We start from the raw sequence: 10,772 nt of genomic DNA, 5'->3' as shown, positions 1-10,772 counted from the left end.
ACCCCCTGCTGACTTACATACTAAACTACATAAGTATGTGGCAAAGCTTAAGGTCAAAGTGGATGTAAATATAAAAAGGAAATTGGGCTTTGCAGTACGACTAATGGAAATGGTCCAAGAAGATATTACATATGTGTCTCCATCTGCCAGTACTCTGTCTACATACATGATGTAGGGTTCTAGCAAGAAGAGTTGTAAAGAGCAGATACCTTTGCAAGCAACATTTGATAAGAAAGGGATTCTTGAATTACATTTGAAATGGACATTTGATAAGAAAGGGAATCTTTAATTACATTTGATAAGAAAGGGATTCTTGAATTACATTTGAAATGGACACAAGCATTTATTGCATGTGAGATTCCATTCAATGTAATCCAAAATTCTATTTTTTAAGATGAATTGATGAGTACAACAAAATTTGGGTTTCAATTGCTTGATTACAATAAAATGCGAGCAGAGTATCTTGAAAAGATCAAACGTATGACTGAACTTGCATTGAGATGGACAGTGTTTGATTTTGTGCCTACATTTGGTTGTACAATTGCAAATCGATGGGTGGACTATCAAAGAAGTCCTTGATTAATATTGTATGTATATGTCCTAGAGGTTTTGTGTTTCTAGAGCTATAGAAAACTCATTGAAGGAGAAGACCTCTTTGTACATTCTAAAAATCTATGACCGAGAAATTGTAAGAGTGGGTGGGCTGAAAAATGTGACATCAATATTTAATATCTCAATTGCTTTACCCTCTTCAGCAGGCTATGAAGAAAGAACCATTGCAATGGAATGAAGAATGCGAGGAAGCAAGTAGTCGGTAAAGACCAAAGTGGACACAAAAAGCTTAAATAATTATTAGTGTTTAACTAGAGTGGTCACAACTACCCCATACGAGTGCTAGAGTGAACACAACTAGCTTTTTTTTCAAAAAAAACATAAAAAGAAAAACAAAAAGGAAAAAAGGAAAAGCTTCGTAATTATACTTGCTAATCAGTGTACACGTACACTAATCACCCTAAACCTGCAAAGCACTATCAAATCACTCTCTAAGTACTCTCTCAATTTGTCACTAAGTCGTGGAAAAGATAATCGATCGAATAAGCTTCCAGTAGCTTATAACGCCAGTTTTTTGTGATCGATATATTATCGATCGATAATTTTATCGATCAAAAAGAAAATAACACTATTCATATAATTAAATGAGAAAATGACAAATAATGTGTGTTATTTGTACTAAATCCATTATATGACCTGTATGATGCTTTGTAGAATGCTGGAGAGGATCCAAAGGAGTTTTTGACGGGGATGGAATTGGAAGCTTTCACCTTTGGAGGATAGAGATGAGGATAAGCTGACATTGTTATCTATGTTGTTGAAGGGAGATGCCAAATGGTGGTTGCAGACATGGAGAGCTTAGCTAAATCAAGGTCAGACCTATGAAGATATCAAAATGGCCTTGGTGCAGCGTTATAAACAACGTGAATCCCCAGATGCTTTATGTTAGGAAATCTAAAAATTAAAGCATAATCTATCTGATGTGTTTAACTGATTTGCAGGCCATTTTGAAGACCTCTAGATAACAACATGGAAAACTTCTTGGGAACAGAGCATCCGCCTGTTCTTCTTAAGAAGGACATGTTTATCCAGTCCCTTCATGCAAATCTAAAGGAGAAAGTGGAGTTGAAGAGACCCGTGGAATCTATAGAGGTTGGCGCAAAAGCAAAGGGAAGTTCAGATTGAAGGAAGGCTAGTTGTGCCTCAAGAGAGAAGAACAAAATAAGGAAGGACTACTCAAATAATCCCAGTCGTTTCAAATCAACTGAAGCAGGGTATACCTATCAGGATGATGGGACGTTATAGATATCTTATGCCACTCATAATAAAAGAAATGACGGGTATACCTATCAAGAGGATGGGAGGTTATAGCTATCTTATGCCACTCGTAAAATAAAAGAAATGACGGGTATACCTATCAAGAGGATGGGAGGTTATAGCTATCCTGTGCCACTCAGAAGAGAAGAAATGCAAGATGTCAATAGGATGGGAGGTTATAGCTATCCTGTGCCACTCAGAAGAGAAGAAATGCAAGATGTCAAGAGAGGGGAAGAGATGCCAAATCAACAAGAGTCAAAAGAGAGGTAGCTAGGGATTAGGATTGATGATGTTCAATTCTTTGATTGTGGAATAAGGGCTCATATGGCACTTCAATGTCTGTAGCCAAGGAGAGCACCAAGTGGAGTCTTCACTGTCACACAAGAGGTCAAATGGGTTGTTGATTATTGGGATGAAGTTAGATAGAAACAAGTGTCATGAATAGTCGCCCCAAGGTATGATTGGTATTGTAAGCATACTAAAGGCAGCCCCACGAAAGAGGAAAGAGAAGTTACTGGTCTGAGATGTGGAAAGATCAGCTTTGATACTTGTGTGAAAGAGTCTTCGGCTAGATCTGATGATGAAATAGATCTGGACCCAAGCTTGCTAGAAGCAGAAATGGGATACCCATGCACTGATGCTCATGAAGAATTGGGGCTGACTGTTGGTATGCTTATAAAGGAAGTAAACACAGATTTGAAGGAGGTTGGCCATTTGTTTTCAGGAAGGCGTCTGAAGAACAATGGTGTTGTGAAGCAAACGTGTAAGTGTGTACTAGAAGTGACAAGGGATTCCGTGCATGTGAAGATGTTGAAGGTTATTAGGATTAGATGAATGATGATCTTCCATTCTTTAGTGCTTCTCTAGATGATGTTGATGTTGAACCTTTGGATGTGAATGATATAGACATTTAGCCAGATGGCTATGATGATGTGATTGAAGAGGACTATAGTCTGTCTAATGAAAATTGCTTGAAGATGAATGATGATCTTCCATTCTTTAGTGCTTCTCTAGATGATGTTGATGTTGAACCTTTGGATGTGAATGATATAGACATTTAACCAGATGGCTATGATGATGTGATTGAAGAGGACTATAGTTTGTCTAATGAGCTTGAAGATGATCCAGAGTTTGGATGATGTGATAAGTGGACATGATGATGATATCTTTGCTAAATTTGATTTGCAGGAGGAAGAATGGTCTGATAAGACCCATTTCTCAATGCCGGAGGGTAATCACCTTGTTTTTTAAGATGCTTTTGATGGGATTTCTGTACTCAAAGTTCTTCAAGGTTGTGTGGCTCTATGATGACATTAGGGAAATTGCTGCTAATGTGGCTCTGATGAATTGGATCAAAGTTGTTACATGCATGGTGTAGAATATTTGGTAAATGTTCAAACCTTGCATGTTGTGAAGAATAGTGATGATTTTCCTTAGGAATGTTTACAGGAAATTCAAAGTTTCGTTGATGGGGAGAGTGGGCATAATGAGGGTTTTTCTATAGATTCGCCTTTACAAGAAGAAAAGTGCACTGAGGAGATCTGTGCCTTTATGCGTAAGGATGGTAATGTTGTTCTTAAAGATAGTTTTGGTGGCATACCCTTTTACTACAAAGTTCTTGAGGATAATCTGGGAAGTTTTGTGGTGATGGCAAGGATGTGTTTGGAGAAGAAGAGAATATTTTTCTTGTAAATACAGATTCTTTTAGGGAGTGTGATGAATGCCAAATGGAGGCACATAGACTGGGAAGAGGTTTTGGGTGACATGGTGACACCAGCATGTCTATAGATGGAGGAACATAGAGAAGGGCCTTTAGGAGGTGTGGTTGGATTGTGCCATGTAATAGAAGCACAATCCTGATGTTGTTTTATAGGATGCTTGCAAGTATTTGATCGAGGAGGCAAAAAAGGTTTAGTTAGAGACTGGCTTCGGATGATGATGTTGTACCCATTTGATCGAGGTGGACAATCAACCAGTAAGAGTTTGAGCTAGGATCAGTCTTTAAATAAAAGGTTTGCTAGAATTAGTGGTTGAGCATAAATTCTCTAACCAGGGGGTTTTGCAAACTATGATAGGTTTTCTCATGTCGAGAAGATGAGCCCAATAGATATGTCCACCCCAACCCCAGGGATAAGAAATAAATCATCAAGAATGTGTAGAAACCCTAGGAATAAGGGGTTGTTGTGTGGCCACTTTTCAAAAAAAGTGAAATTAGTTGTTGTTACCCAACAAAAAGAAGAAAGAGCACTTGTGTGTAGTAGACGAGGGGAGATTGTGAAGAGAAGGACAAGAGTTGCGGGAAGCAATGGAGAGAAGAATTGAATTGTGGTGAGCTTGGTTGAAAAAAGAGAGAGTTAAGAGAGATTCAAGAGAGAGAATACAGTGTGGTGAAGAAGCCAAGAGATGTTTGGGTGAAGCAACTCTGGGAGTGTTGCTTGTGTATATAGTGTTAAGATTGAAGATCGTTGTGACGGCAATGTTTTGTTTGGGATGGAGATGCGGGAAAGGGTGTGATAGAGCTTGGTTTTGTCCAGAGCAAATGGTGTAGGGGTGATAGTCTTGTAGGATGGTTGGTGCCTTGAGATCTCCGAGGATGGAACTCTATTGGAACTTGTACCAGTTTCAATGCTGGAATGAGTATGAAACTCAAACAGAAAATAGATCAAAATGAATTTTATAAACAACTTTCCTTTTCTCTGTTCATGGTGGAGATCTGCAGGTGCTTGCCGCCTTCTTTGAAGTTTGTACCTGTGAGGAAGTAGACACAATTTTGAAGGGTTGCTAGGATATAATTGTGGAGGTCCCTTGGTTCCATGGCGTTTTCTCTTTTCTGTTCAATCCCTATGTCTCACGGATGTTGAGACGATGACATGTTTTTATCTAGTTGATGAAATCTGAGATTTTGGCTCGTCTCGGCTGGAATGGATGCAAAGTGTTTGTATTTAATGTTTTAGTTGTGATATGTGTGCTTTTTTAATTGGTTTGATGGAGATGGACTACTGAGGTATGTCAGTGTTGACTCAATCAGCATGAGATGGGAGAGTACAGAGTCAGCCAGGATCGACTCAAGATTAAATATGGTAGCTAAAGTTATAGAGGATAGCTTTGTTTTATCTGGGCTTGAATGAAGTGGTTTTGAGTAACTGCCACAAATCTATCAACAGTCAGGAGCCCAACGGTCAGATGAGTCTGAGGCCTGGATGAATGTTTTAGTGTCATGTGTGTCAGCTAAAGTCAGCAAAAAGAGCTCAAAGTGTGATATCCCTTTTAGAGAAGTCTGAAGGTGGTCAGAAAGAGTAGGCAGACAAATGAGAGAAAGAATCTGTTTTAGTTGAGGTTACTGAATCAGCTAGTTCTATGGATTCAAACTGTTGAGTTAGTTTTCAGTGAAGTTCAGCCAGAGAGTTGTCAGCAAAGGGGGGTTAGCAAAGTGTCCAGGGAGGTCTTGGGGTTGTGGATCTAACATTAGTTGAAGATGGAGAATAGAAGAGGATCCCGGAGGACCCATATTTGATTGGGGTCAGTGTTAGCACTCCCATTGGTTTATAGTCGAATCTAATCAATTTGTGTCAGTCAAGGGTGTTCTAGGTTAGCTACGATCAGCTGAAGGTTTTTAAGTGAAGATCTAAGCTCTAGGAGGTCAGAGCTAACCTACAAGTATGTTTGGAGTTTTCACCTGGGTTAGTTTGAAGAGTTTGTCGACGGGTGTGTGTTTAAACCCCCAGAATTTTGACATTAGCTTGGGTGTGAACATCCCCTAGCATTATAGAAATAGCTTAGGCTAATGAGCTGTGGGATTTGCTTATTACAAGATGTCAAATCAAGAAGTGGTTACAAGAGGGCTAGAGGGGAGTAAAATCTTGTGGAGGTTATGGGAGCCCAATAGTCACATGGGTATCCCAAGAGTCACATGGTTGTATGGCTATATAAAGCCCCTCTTGTATGCAAATTGGACATGATATGACATGACTATGACTATGGTATGTACCTGATTCTTGGATACACAAGATGATAGATATGGAATACACTATGATGTTATGTTGTTATGCTTGTATGTTCATCTTGTGTCTTTTATCTTGTCTTGATCCATGCCTCCTACTCCATACTCATTTGTACCATGGCTATGTGTGTAGGAGCATGTGATTCCCCCATGTTAGCAAGGTGATGCTAACACTTGTTGGCCATCACAACGGGATGAGAAGCTTCGATCTTCTCCTTGCCCACAAGCTCTTGATTAGAAGTCTAATACCTAATCCTTAAGCATTTCTTACCGAAAGAGAGATTAGTAGCATGCATGCTTCTTTCTTGATTTTTTTGGAAAACAACATGAGAAGGGAGATTATCATGCTTTGTGGTGATTCTTAATCTTTTCATCACGTCTCACTGTGTGTTTTGCATCTGGGGTGGCAAATTGGTGTTAAGTTTTGTCCTCCTAAAATTATGATTGTTAGGGGTTGTTTTTGTTTTAACTCGGGTTGTAATTTGCATTTAGTTAGGTGTAGAGTTTGCATCTAGTTAGATCTAGAATCCACATCAACTTTTAGTGATTGTTAGGGCTTTTGTTTTGGGTTCTGCTAGGATTGGAAGTCTAGCATGGAATGGTGGCCCTATTCTTAGCTCAGGCAGCCGCGACAACTCTATATTCACCATGGTGTGAGGATATGACAACCAAGATGTGTGCACATAAACATGAAGTATGTGGGTTGAAATGGTCCATATTTGGTCAGCACCTTGCTAGTGGAGGCAATGACAATCTGCGACGTATATGGGATGCCTACATGATGACAAGTGGTGCACCGAGAACCTACCTTCACCGTTTTGACGATCATCAAGCGGCAGTCAAAGCACTAGCCTGGTGCTCATTTCATAACAATTTGTTGGCTTCTGGTGGGGGAGCAGCAGATCGCTGCATCAAGTTTTGGAATACTGAGACGGGGGCCTGATTAAACAGCGTGGATACAAACTCTCAAGCATGTTCTTTGCAATGGAGTAGGCATAAGAAGGAGCTTTTGAGCTCACACGGATTCAGCCAAAACCAACTCTGCTTGTGGAAGTATCCTTCAATGGTGAAAATGGCAGAACTGAGGGGCCACACGTCAAGAGTATTACATTAATTGGCCCAGAGTTCGGATGGTTATAATGTTTCTTCTGCTACTGCTGGATATGAGACCTTGAGATTCTGGCAAGTATTCGGCACACCAGACAACAGCAAACAACAGCTACTGAGGACAAGAAGCACAGAACCGAGTGGATACATCAACAGCAGTAGCCCCACCATGATTCGATGAGCTGGGCTATCGAGCGAGTAATCACACCCTCTCTCTCTCTCTCTCTCTCACTCTCCATTCTGCAAAGTCTCGCCAATCCTGCGTATCGAACCTTCTCTCTTGCAAAGTGTTCTTCAAAGCGGGGTGACTTCTCACTAGCACTATGCTTTGTGGTACCAAAAACACCGCTTGCTGATGCATGAGGACTCTCAGAGCGCCATTGTGAAAGCTACAGAGAAGCTTGCGCAGAAACTTGCTGCCACGAATTGGAGCCCCAGCTTTTACCGTGACATGAGGGTGGCCATGGACCCCAAAGTAATTGAAGAGTTGAATCGATCTCTGGAGCATTCAAACCAGTGTCAAGAAATAAACTTTTTTTCTAACCACTGGAAAAAAAAGGATAACCTTCAAGGCCATAGATTAATCAGTTTTATAACACTAAAACTTCAAAAAATTTGAATCTTTAAATTTAAGGCTAGGCAAAATTATAACCGGTTTTTCTCAATTTCAGCTGTGAAAATTACATTAAAGGACGATTTTTTTTTGACACTGATTCAAACCTCTCTGTTGCCTTCAAGCTCCGAGAAGCTTTGTATATATATATAAATACAAACTACTCGCTTTTCCTTTCTTTACATTCTCCTCCTACAAAGATATCCACTATAAGGCCTTTCTTGTGGTCATCATCCTTTCTTGCAGGCGGCAGTGTCTACTATGCCTCAACCACCACATGGAGAGTGCCATGTTTTGGCTTGGAGTTGTCGGTTTTGTCATCATCAGCTATGCCCTTATCAAGAACATCAAGGGAGTCATCATCTATGGCATTGTCTTTGTTACAACAGTATCATGGTTCAAATGCACTAAGGTCACCTATTTCCCTTACACTTGTGATGGGGATGCATTATTTTATTACTTCAAGAAGAACATCAAGGGAGCCATCATCTATGGCATTGTCTTTGTTACAAAACAGTATCATGCTTCAAAGGCACTAATGTCACCTATTTCCCTTACACTTGTGATTGGGATGCATTATTTTATTACTTCAAGAAGGTAGTGGATGTGCACAAGGATGAGAAAACAACATTTTAATCAAGGTCAACTCACATTCTTGTATGTGGACATACTAGGCACCCCATATACCCCTTGCAGGACATCACCGCCCTCATGCACTCTTCAGTGGCTTGTCCTTAGATGGTAGAATGTGTTGATCAGTACTCTTTGGCATAGTTTTGTCCTCATTACAAGAGCATTTGCTTTATGTCCATGGTGTAATAATCCCAAGAGAACTATGCTGGTAGCTAGTATCTCCCTCACCTTACTGAGGATGTAGATGTTTTATTTGATGTAGCCATGGCCAATGATGCACATGGGCTACTTGATGCTATTCCTCACATAGTTGAGGATAATGATGATGATGTGTTCTTTGATGTAGATGTAGCCATGGCCCGGATGATGCACATGGGCTACTCGATCATGACCCTCATGTCATTGAGGATGATACAATTATTATGACTCCTTGGGTACCTTGGAATAATGCCTTTCCATGCACGAGAAATACACATAAGCAAGAGGTTTTTTATAAAATGAACACTAAAGTTAAGATCAAGCAGCCTTGTGTGTGAATAGCAAGAACCTTGGTATTGCACCAAGCTCTACTTGTTGTTAGGAGCACACTTGGTCTTGCGCTAGTGTGGTGCATTGGTTGTGGGAGATTTGATCCAGTCAAATACTAAAAATGGCATACAACATGTTGGCTTTGATAATCCAGCTCATCTATGCCTAGTGGTACATGGAACACATCCTTCACCACATCCTTCACCTCATCCTTCACCTCCATGGGAAACTCGAGGTGAACAACTTGATGAACTTGAATGGTAAGTAACTAGCTAATTCTTGAAGTATTGTCTTGGAATATGGTGTCAATAAAAAAATGATATTAAATATTTAAAGAATGAAGCATGAGAGGGTCAAGGAGACGCTTAGCTAAGATACTACCGAGATGCTTGTAAGACCCAATGAGAAGGCATCAGGTCCAAAGGAAGCTCAGCAAGGTCTTGATCGATATTAATATTGAAAGAATGAGGCATGGGATGGCAGAAGGACACACTTAGATATGGATACTACTGAGATGCCTGGACAACCCAGTGAGAAGCATGAGGTCCAGAGGAAGCCCATGTGAGGTCTCAAACGTGTCCCTCGTAAGTCCTACAATGAGGCATGAGGGCCAGAGGAAGTGTCTTGCACTCAGGATACTACCGAGATACCTGTAAGACCTAGTGAGAAGGCATGAGGTCCAGAGGAATCCCAGTTGAAGATCCCTACTGAGTCGCTAAGTCTTGGGATAAAGATGCATGAAAGCCGAAGAAGAAAGCTCAGTGAGATACCTATTGAGATGCCTGTAAGACCCAGTGAGAAGGCATTAGGTCCGGATAAAAGGTTCAATGAGGTCCCTACCGAGTTTCCTATAAGAAAAAATAAACAAAAACCAAATTGAAAATATTAAAAGAAAATGATGCATGAAAGTCGAAGAAGAAAGCTCAGTGAGATACATGATGAGTGTGTGCTAATTAAGTTTAGTTAGGTTACATGATGGAAACATGTACTCAACTCATTGTGATGAGTGTGTGCTAATTAAGTTTAGACTCAAGTTTAGTTAGGTTACATGATGGAAACATGTACTCATAAAAAGACTTGAGATGTTGTGCTTGTATTTCATTGTTTGAAATGTCCTTCTTTTATATGAGGAGAGTACAACATGGCCTTTCTCTTGCATGTGGGATAATTCTCTCACTTGGTGATGTGGCTTCTCACACTCACTCTATATTTTCCTTGTGCTCTTTGGCACAACATTTCTCAACACCCCCCCTTGGTGCCAAATCTTTGGGCTACTCAAGGTGGTTGGATGTTGGTTACATAATGTTGTTTGAATTTTTCCTTTCTACATTCCCCTATGTGCTATGAGAAAATTTGGCCCATGTACTACTTTGGCACTTCCCCCGCTTAATGCTACTTTGGCTCTTAGGTGAGGGATGAATTTCTAGCTTGGGTCCATCATTGGTCCCAGAGGCTAGTTACAAGCACTTTTTGTAGGAAGTAGGATTTTTACAACAAATTTTTGTTTAAGAGATTGGTAGTGAGATGAATTTTTGATGCAAGAATTTTGTAGCTCCTCTTTCTTCTTCATTGTTGCTTTTCTTGTTGCTTTTTGTTGCAACTTATGCTTTGTTTGTGCACAATTACGCTTGCATACTCATTTGGTTGCGGCATTTTTACAAGAGTTGTACGCCTCTTTTTCACACACACTAGCGTGCTCATTTGGCCCCACTGATTACAATCACATTCAACTCATGGTTAGATGAAAGAACTTTGGTGGAATTTAGGGATGCCCAAGTTGATGATGATGCAGACGGATGCGGAAGGCTTTTTAACCATATTGTTTGATGAAAGAGTTTTGTTGATGACAAGGTTGAACATGATGATGATGATGATTGTTATCTTGTGGAAATCCATTTTGGTAAGAAATGTATGAGATGATGTAGAACTCATTTGCCGATGTTGCCATGATAAGCATGTGTAAAAATATTTGTTTGATGATTTTTGAGTAAATATGAGATGCCCATGTGAATAGGCCCTTCA

The 10,772-nt window shown here is 40.1% G+C and overlaps 1 pseudogene; it reads left to right on the top strand.

Annotated features, from left to right (window-relative positions):
* The first annotated feature begins 1,953 nt into the window (after positions 1-1,953).
* Positions 1,954-7,157, top strand: LOC147621432 (cell division cycle 20.1, cofactor of APC complex pseudogene; annotated as a pseudogene).
* The last annotated feature ends 3,615 nt before the right edge of the window (positions 7,158-10,772 follow it).

Source organism: Cibotium barometz, chromosome 30 (genome assembly GCF_041138505.1).
Source record: "Cibotium barometz isolate CiBa-2024 chromosome 30, ASM4113850v1, whole genome shotgun sequence".
Lineage (NCBI taxonomy): Eukaryota > Viridiplantae > Streptophyta > Polypodiopsida > Cyatheales > Cibotiaceae > Cibotium > Cibotium barometz.
Note: the sequence above shows the minus strand (reverse complement) of the source record. Positions and strands in the feature narration are given on the sequence as shown.